Genomic DNA, 9,449 nt, shown 5'->3' with positions numbered 1-9,449 from the left:
GGGTCAGTGGGGAGCCTGCAGGGACTCGTTCCAAGAGACTGGTGGGAGATGGTGTTTGGTGTTGGGGGCCAAGGAGAACAGAGAGGAGAGGACAAGGGGGCGGAGAGGGGGGACTGAGCGACAGAATGGCAGAAGGGCAAAGCAAACATGAATTACCAGAAGTAAATATTAAAGTTCTGCATCGATTCTCTGTAAGCCCCCGCCCATCTCCATGAGCCTTAGTAAAACTGTGTCACTGTGCGTGCGTGTGTGTGTGTGTGTGTGTGTGTGTAAATCAAGGAAAGATTTGGTTGTTGTAATATGTAATATGTATAGAACAAGAATTCAGGGCAGGCAGGAAATAGGAGACAGAGATGACTTTGAGAAGTAAATTCCATGGAACCTTGTTTGCAGAAAATGTTGGGAGATGACACTTTCCTCCATCCCTCCAGGGTTTAGGGTAGAGGTAGAATATGATATTATCTGGATCTTGAGGAGCTGGGAGTCCCCAGTGAACATCTGGATTACCAGAGCTGAGATTTGGGGTGGTGGTTGGGGAATAAAACATATTTATTGCCATCTCTCCTTCCCAAGGCGTAAGCCTCCTGAGAGAAATCCTGTCTGACTTGCTCATGGCTGTACCTCCTTTCACTTAGAACAGTGCCTGGCACAAAGAATGAGCGAGTCCTGAGAACAAGGAGGGACGCATTTTTTATTATCACCATTTTATAGATCAGGAAACTGAGGTCTAGAGACCCAAGTGTGTGATCCAGACTTTTCATTTCTAGTTTACATATAATCTATTTATTCTCAAGCCTTACGCTATATGGCCCCTGAGGGTCCGCTCTCTTGGGCATCTCCCTGCATGACTGTGTCCTCTGCACTGACAGGTGCCTTTTTTGTGATGTTGGAGATAGATGGAGGGGAGCCCAGGAGGATGGCCGTCGGACCTCCTGTTTTGTAGTGGCTTCGACCGCAGCACCTACTTATCCCCTTCCAGAGCTCCCTGCCACTCTTCAGAGACTCCACTTTCCACCGTCTGTTCAGTTCTCCACGCATCCTACACCTTTAGGCAGGCGCCCGTGTACACGAGTGCAGGTTACAGTAACAGACTAGGATGTCACATGAGCGAGACCGAAATCCCCCAATCCTTGGCTGGTCTATGGTTTCTTATTAGTGAATTGCTTTTGACATGCATTTTAAAAAGGTTGCACAAGCTTCCAAGTGTGAGTGAAGGGTGTAGGGAGCGTGGGGCAGAGAACTTCATCTCTGAAGTTGACCTTCTGTGGTCAAGCCCAGTTATCAGCCGTGGCTGGGAACACATTGCCTAAGAAGTATTTAGAATATAAAAGCTGGGGCTATTTGCTTCCTTTAAGGAGGTTGCTAACATGCCTCCATGGCTCCACTCTTTAGACACTGAAGTCTGAATTCTAATCTGGCTTGTAAGCATGATTTCCCGCCATAGCTCCCTCCTCTTGGGACCCCTCATGCCCTGCTGGTGGGCGTGCAAATGGGACGGTCGTTTTGGACACAACTGACTCCCTTGAACCAAATCAAGGAAGGGACTACTCTGTGGCCAGAAATAGCTCTGTGGGAATCCACTCATGGTGACGGGTGTACAGATGTTCACTCCAGCGTCGCGTGTGCAGCGGGAGTTTGGGGCAACCTGCAGCAGGGCACGTGGGCCACAGAACATGTGTGCACTTAGAAGCAATGGGCCCCTGGGTGCACAGTGGTGTGGACTGTCTGAAAAACAGAGCACTTGGATAAAAAAAAAAAAAAACCCAGGACATTTAAGTAGACAAATCACACCATCCATTTACATAAATAGAGAATACCTGTGCATAAAAATACAAAATGCACTTTGTAAGAGCACATCAAATATGAAGAAGCACACTGCAAGAGGGATTGCCTTTGAAGGGGAAAGAGACAGGGTGGGGAATGGGAAATGGTGAAATTTAATAATTATAGCGACAGGGGACTTGTATGGGCTAATGATGGTAATGTGCCAGGAACTGAGGAACATGATTAACTCAACCCTCTGCATTGGATGCTTAAAAAAAAATCTTTTGAGGCTTTTCTCTTGAGAAGTCTAATCCTTATAACAGGTGTTGGCGAGGATGTGGAGAAATTGGAACCCTTGTGCACTGTTGGTGAGAGTGTAAAATGATGCAGCTGCCGTGGAAAAAGTATGGAGGTTCCTCGAGAAGTTAAAAATGGAATTACCATGTGATCTGGCAATTCTACTTCTGGGTATTTAGCCCAGAGAATTGAAGAGTCTAGAAGAGATATTTGTATATTCATGGTCATAGCAGCATATTCATGACAGCTAAAACACTGAAGCAACTCAAGTGTCCACAGACAGAAACAAAATGTGGCACATGCGTACAATGGAATATTATTCAGCCTTGAAAAGGAAGGAGGGGCGCCTGGGTGGCTCAGTCAGTTAAGCGCCGACTTGGGCTCAGGTCGTGATCTTGTAGTTCATGAGTTCGAGCCCCGCGTCGGGCTATGTGCTGACAGCTCGGAGCCTGGAGTCTTCTTCGGGTTCTGTGTCTCCCTCTCTCTGTGCCTCTTCCCCACTCGTGCTGTGTCTCTCAAAAATAAATAAACATGATAAAAAAAAATTTTTTTTAAAGGAAGGAGATTCTGACATATGCCACCACATGGATGAGCCCCTGGCAAAGTGAAACAAGCAGATACAAAGAGTCAAATACCGTATGGCTCCACTTACGGGAGGTGCTCAGAGTAGCCGAAACCACAGAGACGGAAAGTAGACTAGCGGTGGCCAGGGTTTGGGGAGCAGGGAACGGGGTGACGCTGTTTCACGGCAACGGAATTTCAGTTTCGCAAGGTGAAAAGATTCCTGGAAGTGCAACAATATGAACGTACTTAACACGAATGAATGGTACGCTTAGCACGGTCAAAACGGTAAATTCTATGTGTATTTTACCGCTGCAAAAAATTGCAACAAACGTCTACGCCTTAACATGGTTTGACGGTCTGGGTAACACTTTGTGGTCTGGTTGCCGCTTGCTCCTGCAGACCTCCCTTCACGGCACCCTCCAGTTCCCACTCCCCCAGGAGAGACCCCCCCCCCCCCCCCGCAAAGGACTGGCGGGTCCCTTGGCCTAAACCAGTTCCGGTTCCCCGTCACCTGGGTAATGCGTTCAGATCCCAGTCTAGATGGTGTTTCCACTGCCCAGCTCGCCTTGACCCTCAAGCTTGAGTAGATTTCTCTCCTCAGTTCTTTTTAAATTTTTTTTTTTTTCAACGTTTATTTATTTTTGGGACAGAGAGAGACAGAGCATGAACGGGGGAGGGGCAGAGAGAGAGAGGGAGACACAGAATCGGAAACAGGCTCCAGGCTCTGAGCCATCAGCCCAGAGCCTGACGCGGGGCTCGAACTCACGGGCCGCGAGATCGTGACCTGGCTGAAGTCGGACGCTTAACCGACTGCGCCACCCAGGCGCCCCTCTCCTCAGTTCTTTTACTACCCTCGCCTCCCTGAGCACTGTGCAGACCGGCCCCTCCGCTCCACTCACCTGGGAGGGAAGCAGGGACCACCCCCCAGCCCCCCACCCCCCACGCCTTGGTGCTTCAAAGCAGGACTCCCGGTGGGGGGGGGGGGGGGAGTCAGTAGGCGTCCTCTATCAAAGGAATGTTTTATTTTCGGAGGAAGCCCAAACATTCAGCTGCGCAGGGTAATAATAATCTTGCTTTCTGATAAATTCTCAGGGGAAAAAATAATTTGGGCTGTTTCTTTTCAACTGGGAATTTCTTTTGAAAACTAGCCTCTTCAGCTGGCCTAGCTCCTGTGTTTGCTAACATGCCTCTGTGTGGGTGAGAAGCATTTTGTATCTGTCATACCCTGTGCTGTTTTGCCCCGGGATGGGGTGATTTATGGTGAACAGCCCGCAGCCCTCCGGGGCCCTCCTCCACGGAAGTCTCCGTGAGACACAGGCCAGTTCTCCCGGCACACCACGTGCGCCCCAAACATCAGCCGCTCTCCATCAGTGCACGCTGATCTCACTCTGGCCCCTTACTTCAGATCTGGACTGAGCCCCAAACAGGGACCGTCTTTGGAAGGAAGATAAAGAGAGTTAAAAGGAAGCCAGGACTTGAACTAAGAAGCGCCCCATCTGGGAGCCCTCGTCTCTGGTCACCGGCTCCGTGTAGCATGTGCATGGGGCGGGCGGGAGGGAGGGCGGATAATGGGGGCCTGGGGACGGGAGGCCCTGTGCCCTGCCCCGAGCTCTGAGGGGCTCCTGCTTTTGCCGGCCCCGCTGTGACGCTCCTGGCTCCCGGGCTGGGCGCTGACCGAGCTTTCCTGGGTGCCTTTGTTCCTGAGCTCGTATCTCTGGGCGAATCCCAAGGACCCAGGCACCTTCGTTCAGTGGGGCCTGCCGACCCTCCTTCCCGGTACCTGCCACAAAGCCACGGCCCATGCCTGCGTCCTCCCTCCCCGAGACCCCGTGCCCCATCCGAGAGGTGAGAACGGATGCCGCTCCTGCTCTGCTGGGTGTCCTCCTGCTACCCGCCAGCAACCCTGGTGGTCGGGGAACCTGGAGTTCGACCGCGGCTTCTGGCCTCGGGCTCGGGGTCTGCCCCTCAGGGCTGGGGGCAGGCAGGGGCTGGGCAGGGACCCTCCCCGGCTCGCCCACGTCTCCCTAGCCAAACCGAGCTATAAAAGGCCCCGTCTGGCCCGCGTGGAAGGTCTTCGGCCCCAGCCTCAGCTAATTTGTGTCCTTTTTTGAAGGCGCAGTAACCGAGGATCGCCAGGTCTGGCAGTCTTTGAAAGAAGACTTTCTTTCCATCTTGGCAACTTGTCTCTTTAAAGACACTGCGTTCTTTTTATTGGATGGGAAACAATTTCACAAATAACACATTTACTTGGGTAATAGGACCCCACCTCGTCCTCCGACCATCCACCTCTCACCAGTAGAATTTCTCTCTTATCTATTTGTTCCTTGGCCTCTGGTGTTAATTGCCATAAGGTCAAAGTATAAACTCTCTAGGGGATCCCGGCGTTGTAAGGATTTGACTGAAGATCAGAAACAAATTGCAGCGAAATAAAAACATCAGGGCCGCAGCGCCGAAAGCTGTGAGCTCCCCAAACGGCCGCCATCTGTGCCGCGCTGGGCCTCCGGCTGGCGCCTGAGTCCGCTTGGCTTGGCAGGCTCTTACTCAACGCTCTGTTTTCCTTGGGGGGTGGGAGGGGGCGGGAGGGTGAATCGGGGAAGGAGGGAGGGAGAACTGAGGCAGCGAAGTTGCCCTTTCGCCTCATGATTTATATTTGGTCAGAGTAGCCCTGTTCCGCTTTCTACTAGCTGGAATGTGTGTTGGACATGTTGTTTCAATATGAGACAATCAGCTGGGCCCTCTGTGGAATGTCCCCGGAGACTGGAAACGACCTCCCAACAGGGTCATTTGTTCAGCAGACTTCTAAGTGGCATTCTTCAACATCTGCATTCTATTAATACCTTCAGAACATTTCCATCAGCTTTGGGAAATCAGAAGATGCTTTGAGAGATGGTCGGCACCGACTCCCGGGGAATGTTTAATTCCTCTTCGTGAGGCTTTGGCGTTGGCGGGGACCTCCTCCTGCCCTGTCCCTTCTCCTTCAGCGTCACGCAGGTGGATATCCACGTTCGCCCAGTAAAACCCCAGGGCGAGGCGGTCTGTCAGGTGGACCGCTTTAGCCTAGGAGGGCCCACGGTGGAAGGCGAGTGTGTAAACACGCGGGAGAGAGTTGGATGCGGGCAGAGCCAGCCGGGACAGACACCCTGGCCGCGTCTGCAGGAAAGGAGTGGAGAGAAAGGCCACAGTGCAAGGGGCCCCGGCGCAGTGGTGCAGGGCTGGCTTCCAAGTGCCCATGGGCGCCTCGGCCCGGCCGGCCGGCCCCGTCTTGTCCTCCCAGGGCACGGAGGCGTGGCGGGGAAGGTTTGAAAAGAGGGGTGCAACGAAGAGGTGGAAGCAAGGGGGCATTTCTTTAGGGAAAATGAAAAAAAACCCCAACTAGCTGAAATACACAGATCACGTGGAACTAAAACTTAGGTCAGTGAAGAGCACACTCGGGGAGGGTGATGTGCTCCCGGACACTTGGCCTCCCGAGGAGCTGGATGTAGAGGAGACCTCGGGGAGAAAGTCGTGAGGGTGGAGGGCTGCTGGACGGGAAAGACGAGGGAGAAAACAGGGAATCTGCGACCCCGTGCAGGGCCAGTTCGACCGGGCTCAACTCAGCGGAGCGTTTCATGAATATTCACCGTGTGCAAACGCGGAGCCAGGTACCCTGTAAAGCAGGCTTCGAGGTCACAGGAAACGCGATCAGAAAGTGAGATCTAACAGCGGGGGACAGTTTCCCAAGGGGCAGCAAGGACACACTCAGGGCAAGCACGGGCCCTGTGGACCGCGGGCCGGCCAAGCCCACGTGAGGGCCAGACCGTGCACCTGCTGGGGGTAAGTGAGATGCACGTGCCTCGGTGCGGAAGCCCCCTCCCCAAATCTGTCACAGCAGCTGAAGAGGTGTGTGCAAACAGATGCATTCAGGTGTTACCTTCAAGGGATTAAAGAGTAAGCCTCTGCCTCTAAGAAGTCCTGGAAACGTAATTTTGCCCAACATGTACGTTACTGCTTAGAATGCTAATATGCAAGGCTGGAGGGATGAATTATAAGTCTTGGTAAAAATTATGGAGCAGTTTTCTTGGAAACTGAGAAGAATGCCAGACTCTGATAAGGCCCCTGATTGTGATAAACTGCTTCCTGCCTGTGTGATTCTGAGACAGCTTGTCTTCACTGGCCCAGAGGAGGCTGAGGCAGTGGGAAAGGCCCCCTCGCCATCCCGGACCCGAGGGGGTGCCTGCTGAGCAGCATCCTCTGCCAGCGGGAGGGACCTGCCGGACAGCCGTCACCGCCGCCCACGCTCCACCGGCCCTGGTGGCAAACCCTGACCTCAGCCTGGCACTTCTTGCCCCGGTATCAGGCGAGCATTCCGTGAGCAAAAGCTTAAAAAAGACGCGACCGTCCGCGTCTGAGATTCAAATCTTCTTTCACTTTGTCAGAATCCGGCAGAATCACTTGGAAAACAAATAAACAGATACGACACAGAGCTGGAGTCGGGTCTTTGGCTCAGGAAATTCTTGAGCTCACGTGTCTGCTCGGAAGAGGTTCCCACAGCCTGGCCATTATTTTTTATCTATCCCCACAGGATGTACTCCTACACTGTCTCTTCCAGGGTCCCTTGCTTCCTGTCCGTGTTCCCACAGCTGCCGAGGGTGACGGCTCCAGTGTGCCCTCAGAGACTTCTGAACCTGGGGTCCTCGCTGTCTGCCTGAGCTGGTAGCTGCCTGCAAATGCGTGGCAGATGTTCAACATCAGGAATCAAAACCGAGTTTTCGCACCACGCGGCACATTCTTCCTCCGGGTCCTCTCGACAGGATGTGGAACAATTTCCCTCATCTGTTGCTTGCTCAGTGGGGTTGGGACTCTGTGGATTTTACAATGATACTTAGATTCCTCCCAAATCTCTTCCAAGAGGTTAAAAAACAAAGAAAACGTTGATTCAGTCACAGACGGTTTCTAGTTGAGCGGTTTCTGGCTTTGTGGGACACACAGGTGAAATCGGGAAGCAGAAGAAGGAGAGGAACCACCTCATGGGGTTTCCTGAGTCTTGGCATCCAAAGAATGCCCTCCGGCTAGCCCAGGGGTCCTCTAAATTCTGAAGAAAACGTGACCAATCTACAAGATTAAGGAAAAAAGCAAAAGGCAATCTCTGTTCATTTGCAAATTGGACAAATTCTGAGAATTACTGCAATCCTGCACTGGCACGGAGGGCACTCTGGTAGGGGACAGACAAGAGGGGCGCCATTTCTCGCAACTATACTCAGTATGTGATCAGTGTCCAGTGACACAATTTGGAAAATATGCCTACTGCAACGGTTTCCTTCTGGATTCCCAGGCTGTGTAAGTTCCCTTGGCTTAACTTCTTTGTTTTCGTCTTCCATTAGCAACCGGGAAGGCAAACTCACACTTGCAGCAACTCACTGGGCCGGTCCCCTTCGCGTTGTTATCCCGTTCGAGTCTCACAATTCCCTGGCATGAGCAGCGTATGCCCATTTCACTGATGGGGAAGCTGAGGTTCCAAAACATTAGGTCGGCTTCTCAAAGGTCAGCCGGCAGCTGGTATATTTGGATTCAAAGTAGGATCTCTACGATCACAAAGCCGTGCTCTTTTTTTCTATGCTGAAACGGTTTCATTGGGGATCTATAGTTCTCCAGGGCACTGGTTACGGAAAAAGGCACACGAAGAGAATTCAGGGTTTTTTTTTTGTTTGTTTGTTTTTTCCATTTTGCTATTTGAGAGAAATGGGCTGTTTTTCAACCACTCTCATTCCTGCTGCATGGTTTTGTCTTTGTCCCCACAGCACGCTGGGTTCACAGATGCTGTCCTGCGTGGGCGTGGCTCATCCAGTGTCTTGCACAAGCTGGGTGTCGGCGAGCGTTGGTGAAGGGGACCGAGGCGCCCTTTATTTGTCTTTATTTGTGCTAGCACGGAACGGGACCGGAAGGCATCCAACCCAGCACCCCTACTCCTCGTCCAGGATTTGAGCCTGGAGAGTCTGGGCCACGACCCTCATCAGGGTGGGCTTGACTGCTTACCCGTTACTAACATAAGTGAACCACTGTACTAGATTCGAGGTTGGGGGCATGTGTCCTGTTGGTCCTTCGAGAGTTAATGACTTTTCACCATCTCTGGTAAACCACAGTGGAGTCTGTCCTCTTGGCTTCGTCTGTAGCTTTCGGTTCAAATAGCCACACGCTGGCTCTCGGCTCTGTCTGGCCATTGACGGGGGTGGTGGGAAGTGACTGCTGACCTTTTGTGCGTTCCTAAGGCACCTCTCTGAGATGGTTTTCTTCCCCTGTCCTGCTTAGGGGCCCTGGAACGTTTCCATCTCCTGTGAGCGCTGCCTTGCTGTGGCCTTTTCCAGCATGGCAGCCCTCCGCAGGAACCTATTAATAGTCTTCGTTTCCAGTATGTGCCCTGTAAAGTCAAGCCTCATTTTTAGCAGCGTTCTGTTACTCACAATTCTAGGAAAAGTTCCCTTGGACTGTCTTCCTGCCAGAGGACGGCTCAGCCCCCTCCGCCTCCTCGGGGAGGGGAGAAGGGAGCCCGTGGATATGTGTACGGTGGGCGGGACATTCCTCACAGGAGCCTCTCTCCCCCAGACCCGTCCTCTGGGGGACACGAGCGTCCTCGTTTGGACCTTGATGAGCCCCCCCCCCCCCCCCCCCGCCCCGGGGCGAGGAGGGCGAGGCGGTGGCCGCCCAGGGCCGAAGCCACGCTCGTGCCATCGGTTCCTCTCGCGCCACACACCTAGTTGGTCAACACGTTCAAGATCCATCCAGGGACCGGTGCCTGATGCGGGCCTTGTCCCTCCCCGGGCCCACGAGACGTCAGCGGCCTGGCCTCC

The 9,449-nt window shown here is 52.9% G+C and overlaps 1 long non-coding RNA gene across 1 annotated transcript; it reads left to right on the top strand.

The window, feature by feature from the left end:
• Positions 1 to 5,244: 5,244 nt before the first annotated feature.
• On the top strand, positions 5,245 to 8,649 carry LOC121038289 (uncharacterized). Its single transcript, XR_005794287.1, has 2 exons — positions 5,245 to 7,941; positions 8,403 to 8,649. It is a non-coding gene; the product is annotated as an uncharacterized LOC121038289 (long non-coding RNA).
• Positions 8,650 to 9,449: the final 800 nt, after the last annotated feature.

This window comes from Herpailurus yagouaroundi, unplaced genomic scaffold, assembly GCF_014898765.1.
Source record: "Herpailurus yagouaroundi ecotype Mexico unplaced genomic scaffold, PumYag 165, whole genome shotgun sequence".
NCBI classification, from domain to species: Eukaryota; Metazoa; Chordata; class Mammalia; order Carnivora; family Felidae; genus Herpailurus; species Herpailurus yagouaroundi.
Note: the sequence above shows the minus strand (reverse complement) of the source record. Positions and strands in the feature narration are given on the sequence as shown.